The sequence below is a fragment of the Elephantulus edwardii genome, unplaced genomic scaffold, assembly GCF_000299155.1.
Source record: "Elephantulus edwardii isolate Elephantulus edwardi_28Jun2011 unplaced genomic scaffold, EleEdw1.0 scaffold00108, whole genome shotgun sequence".
NCBI lineage: Eukaryota > Metazoa > Chordata > Mammalia > Macroscelidea > Macroscelididae > Elephantulus > Elephantulus edwardii.
Genome location: NW_006399858.1, coordinates 3,482,930 through 3,488,887, shown reverse-complemented (window position 1 = coordinate 3,488,887; position 5,958 = coordinate 3,482,930).

Sequence of the window (5,958 nt, the reverse complement as noted above, 5' to 3'; positions counted from 1 at the left end):
GTTCCAGCCCCGCCAGCGGGATAAAGGAAAACATGACACTGGGTTAAAGGAAAACATGACACTGGGATTCCTTGCAGTTCGATGCTTCTTTATTCTGGTGATTCAAAAAGCTCTCCGCCCTTCCTCCTCTATCCTCTTATATACCCTTAGCCCAGATAGCTTCTAACCTAATTCCTATTGGCTCTTACTCTACTAGCCTAACTGTTCCTATTGGCCTATAACTATCTATTCCTATTGGTCTATAACTTCCTATTCTTATTGGTCTATAACTTCCTATTCCTATTGGCCTATAACTACTTATTCCTATTGGCCTATAACTACTTATTCCTATTGGTCTCTACTTACTTATTCCTATTGGTCTATACTTAACTCTAACTCTCCAATCAATTTTTGCCACAATTGCCGTTGCCATTCATGCTTCCTGCCACGTCAGCACCTGCAGCTCCTGCAGTGGTGTGCTATACCCTCTGAGGAGAAATATCTAGTCAACACCAGCCACAAGACTGATGAAGGCACAGTCCTTAGACAGGGCCTCTGAATCCAACTAAACAGCATTCCAATTCGAGGTGCGCAAGTTACACCCACAATCCACTTCATGGGGACGCTTTGCAGCACAATCACTGGGCATCTCAGAACGTCCAGCACTAACTCCTCTGGCCTACCTGTGTGGCAAGAGTGAGTTGGCTCCGCAGAGGTGTGCAAGCTCTCTGGGGCTGATATAGGTCTGGTCTGTGTCTCACAGGCACAGGGGATGCCCTTCCCACACCCTCTAGCTCTTTATGCTGTCAGAGTGAGACAGCTCCACTTGAGTTCCCTGACTACTCTTAGCCCTTGGACTTCAAAAGACTACAAATTCAATTGACTGCCTTACACAGAAATGTTATCTGTATCTAGGGACTCCACTCCTTAGCACATCATAAGTCAGAGGAGCTATATTTGGGCTGATACATGCTATCTTGGACTTGTCTCTGGTACACTTAGCCATGTCTCAGACAAGAAGAGCCTCTGCCCTGACTGGACATCCTATCCTCAGTCTTTTGCTAGAACAGCAGGGACACACCCCCACACCAGAAAGGCAGGCTTCACTCACCACAGCAGGCACAAGAACGTAAGTTAACTTTTATACAAGTTCCTCCTCAACTGCTGTTTTTCTGTCTGGTCTTCCTTTCCCAACCCCCCAAGCAAAGCATCATAATGTGCAAGAAACTAGAATTAGAAAATAAGGGAAAATACAATAACATTAACATCACATGCACATAAAATCTTACTTAAAAACATTAAAAAATGGCTGAAATAGCTTGTTGACAGAAAAGTTCCAGAAATTCCAGATCGATTCAGAGGGAGCATTGGCATGGAAAATACCATTGCTGATATTAAATGGGTCTTAGCTCAAAGAAGAAAGATGTTGAATATATATATATGGTCTGGCTACCATCTTAAGTCCTTTGTCCTTGCTCTTCTTGAGTTTACCTTCTGAAAAGAACAAAGAAGTGACTCTAACCCCTCCTGTATGAACCCTACTCCAATCATAGTTGGTTAAATATTCAGTGCCCTTTCTAATGAGACCATTCATTTTCAAAGTAGCCAATCACTCTGTGTTGCCATCTTCCCCCACAAGTTCCCCAATCCCCTAATATCTCCCAGCCCCCAACTGACCCTGCCCCCTCCCAGCACCAATAAAGATCGTGGCTACAAGGAGCTCAGGGCTCTGCCCCACTGCCGCTGCATCTGAGTGCATGTGTAGAGTCCTAGCTTGAGCTTGTAATAAAATCCCTCATGCTTTGCATCACATTCGGCTCCCTGGTGGTCTTTGGGGGACTCACAGTTGTGGCACAACACAACTTAGTTCCAAATTATCCAGAGCACCTACACCTTACTATTCCTTAACCAAAGTCAAATGGCAACCAACCTTTCCAATTGTTTCCTGTGTGCCTTTTTACCTTTGCTAGCAGCAGTACCAATCAATTTCTCTAAACCACACTTCACCAAAACAGCTCAAGACATTTCATCAGCCCAAACTGAGTGTTTCACCATTCAAAGACACATTCCCTTCTGAAAACCAAAACTTGATAAGAATACTAAGCCTACTTGCATCTAGCACCTTGTGCAGTGGAACATGAGAACTGTATACACAATGCCAGCATAAACAAGCACACTGTAGCTAAACCAGGACAACATTTTTAGTGGAATAAAATTCTATACAGAATTCAACCACAAGCCTTCTCACAAATTAACTAAAAAACTCATTTCTAACTTAAATTTTTCCTTCTCTAAGACCAATGGTAATCATAAGCATACTGTTATTAATCGCTCCATGTCTCTTTAAGTTCTTACTTCACAGGATCCAGGAGAGGACCACCTTAATTCTCCCTTGGCCACTAATCCCAGACTGACTCACTCCAGGCTCTGAACCCCCAAGATCATCGCCCCTGTTCAGCAGGAAGTAGCAAAAGAAAAATATGTCACCCTGTTTTATCACTAAAAAGAGTCTGAGATGTTAAGTCTGGGCCAAAGAGAAGAATGAAGAATTCAGAACTCAAATGCTGATGGCCTTTCTTGCTGCTGCTAAGAAGAGCAAACAGCCTTGCTTGCCTGGCTGAGCTAGCAGGTGGCTCGTAAATCAGAATGGACTGTCCCTCCCTAAAGACTCTGTTTAGAAACATTTATAAAAGTTCTCAGTGTGACTTCCCATTCTGCCTCTCCAGGATGAGGAACTCACCCAGGAGCTCCTCTTTCAATATATATAAAGCTGCATTAAGCTTTCTCTCATTTTCTCTGATTTCTTCTTTGAGTCTGTTAACCTAACATAAACCAAGACAAATTTTCGTTACCAGAATAATGAAATGTTGCATGCTTTAAAATCAGAAAAGATGTCATAGGGATTTTACTCTTTCTCAATCTGTATGCAGAAGGAAATCATTTAAGAAGCTGGAGAACAGTGTGGTATCACAGTTGGAGGAAGACTCATCAACAAATTGTGCTATGTAAATGACAGAACCTTTCTTCCACAGAAAGTGTGGAAGACTTGAAGCACTTGCTGCATAAGATCAAAGACTACAGCCTTCACTATAGATTACATTTCAACATCAAAAAAACAAAAATCCTCATCATTGTACCTCAATCAGCAACATCATGACAAATGGGGAAAGATTAGACTTGCCAACGATTTAATTTTACTTGAATCCACAATCAAGATTCAAAGGAGTAACAGTCAAGAAATCAAAAGACATGTTATATTGGAAACATCTGATATCCAGGACCTCTCCAAAGTGCTACAGAACAATGATGTCCATTTAAAGACTAAGATGCATCTTACCCAAGTCAAAGTATTTTCAGTTGTTTCCCATGAATCTGAAAGTGGGACCATGAGTAAGGATGACAAAAGAAGAATTAACACTTTTGAATTATGGTGCTTGATAGAGTATGAGTAGTCCATGGACTGACAAAAGAATAAACAAGTCTATTTTGAAGGAAACAAAGCAAGCTCTTTAGAAGAAAGAGGATGAAACTTCATCTCACATACTTTTGAAATGTCAAGAATGGTTAGTCCTTGGAAAAAGAAAGCACACTTGGAAAAGTGAATATGGTCAGAGAAAGAAAGGAAGACTCTGTATGAGATGGATTGACATAGTAACTATAAGAATGGTCTGGAAGATATTTGAGATCACAAGGAAGGCACAAGCCAGGACAAGGTTCCTATCTGTTGTTAACAGGGTCACTATGAACATCTAACAACAGCATCTACCTGGCAAAATGATTGAAGTAGATCTATATCTGTTTTCATTCACAAGAAAAGTGATCCAACAGAATGTGGAAACTGTCAAATATTATTATTAATGTCATATATGAGCAAAATATTATTGGAGATTATCCCCAAATGGCTAGAACAATACATTGACAAAGAGTTGCCAGAAGTTCAAACTGGATTTAGAAAAAGCTATGGCACCAGAGATATCATTGCTGATGTCAGATGGCTTTTAGATGAAAGTAAAGAATAATAAAAGAATGTCTATTTGTATTTTATTGACTATGCAAAGACATTTTATTGTGTGGATCATAAAAAAATTATAGCTAACATTGAGAAGAGTGGAGATCCCAGAACACTTAATTGTGCTCATATGAAACTTATAACTAGATAAAGAAGCTATTTTCCAAACAGAACACCACGTGGTTCAAAATTAAAAAAAAAATTAGATATGCATCAGGAGTGCATCCTTTCTACATACCTATTCAGTTTATATATTGGGCAAATAATTCAAGAAACTGGATTTTGTGAAGAAGAATATGGCATCAGGATTGCAGGTATATTCATCAACAACCTGCATAATGTAGATAGCACAACCTTGCTGAAAGTGAGGAAAACGTGAGTGCTTGCTACAGAAGGTCAAAGACTAGAGCCTTCAGTATGAATTCTATCCCATCATCAAGAAGACAAAAATCTTCATCCTTGGGTTGATAGGCAACATCATGACAGATGGAGAAAAGAATGAAAATGTCAATGACTTCATCTTTTATTTTTTAGAAGACATTGCATTAGGAATATCTGCATCTGGGACCTCTCCAAAATACTAAAGAAATATGGCGTTCAGATTAAAGTGTGCCTTATTCAGACCATGGTCTTTTCAATCACTTGCTACACATCTGATAGTTGGACAATGAGTAAGGATGGCAGAAGAATTGATGCCTTTGATTTGTGGGGTTGGAGAATGGTGCTCAATAGCCAATGGACAGCCAAAAGAACAAAGAGCAGGTTTTGGAGAAAGTGCTAGAAGAATGCTCTTTAGAGGCAAGGATGGTGAACTTTCTTCCATATACTTTGTTCATGTTGTTAGGAGCATCCATTCCTCAAAAAAATGGCATCATGCTTGGAAAGGTGGAGGAGTAGCAAAAAAAGAAGGAACTCGACAAGTGGAATTGGTACAATGATGGTAACAGTGGGGTCAAGCATGTCAAAGAGGAGAAGGATGGCAAAGTACAAGATAGAGTTCAGATCCATTGTTGATAGTGCCGCTATGAGGTATAGTTGAATTAACCACTAACAATACAACTAGTCACCAGAGTGATATAAGGGCAAAAGATAACACAAACAAGTAGACAAATTTAAAAAAAAAAAAACCCCAAATCTGTAAGTAATAAAAAAAAAAAACACAACCAACAACAACAACAAAAAAAACCCCCCAAAACCCAAAACATGCTATCTGGCTTAGGACAATGTGTCTGTCAACACAGCAGAAAGGTGGAATTAGCTTGCCCTGTCAGGTTAGGGTTTCTGTTCATCTGGGTGATGGCCAAGGCATCTAGAAGTAACCCAGGTCATTGGTAGCACCTCCTCCAGACAGAGATGGTGTCTCTGCTGGCCCATAGGTTGACTACAAGCCTGGAGCATCATTGTCCACAGACTTCCTGAAGCTCTGACAGCTTCCAGCTTCAGATACAGGAGGATATGGCTGTGACCTTATGTCTAGCTGGGCTTGGTGGGAGTGGGGATAAATGGTGCCAGCAAAAAAACCCAAACAGTGCTGGAAAAACTGGTTATCAGTCTCCTAAGTGGTGATAGTGGGGAGAGATTTGATTTTGGGAGCAAGGCAAAAGGAAGAAGGGGGAGATTGCATCATCTCATGTCATCCACTAGCTGCAGTTGTGGATACCACGGCTTTCCTGGGCTACAGGCCATGTAGATAGCCATCCAAAACACCTGTGCAGCACTGGTTATTGTTCTGCTTATCTCCTTATTTGATGTTTTCATTCAGTTTCTTCCTTTAGTTACTGTTTGAAGTTCTCTTTTGCCTTTTCTTTTTATACTGTGTGTTCCAGAATTATTATCTTATCTGTTCTCTTTGTTTTCTGTTGTCTTCAGTCCAGAGGTTCTCTCAAAGCATCTATTCTATTATCTTAAGATGGATAGGAAAATGGATGTTATTTGTTGTTGTTGTTGTTATGTGCCATCGAGTCGCTTGC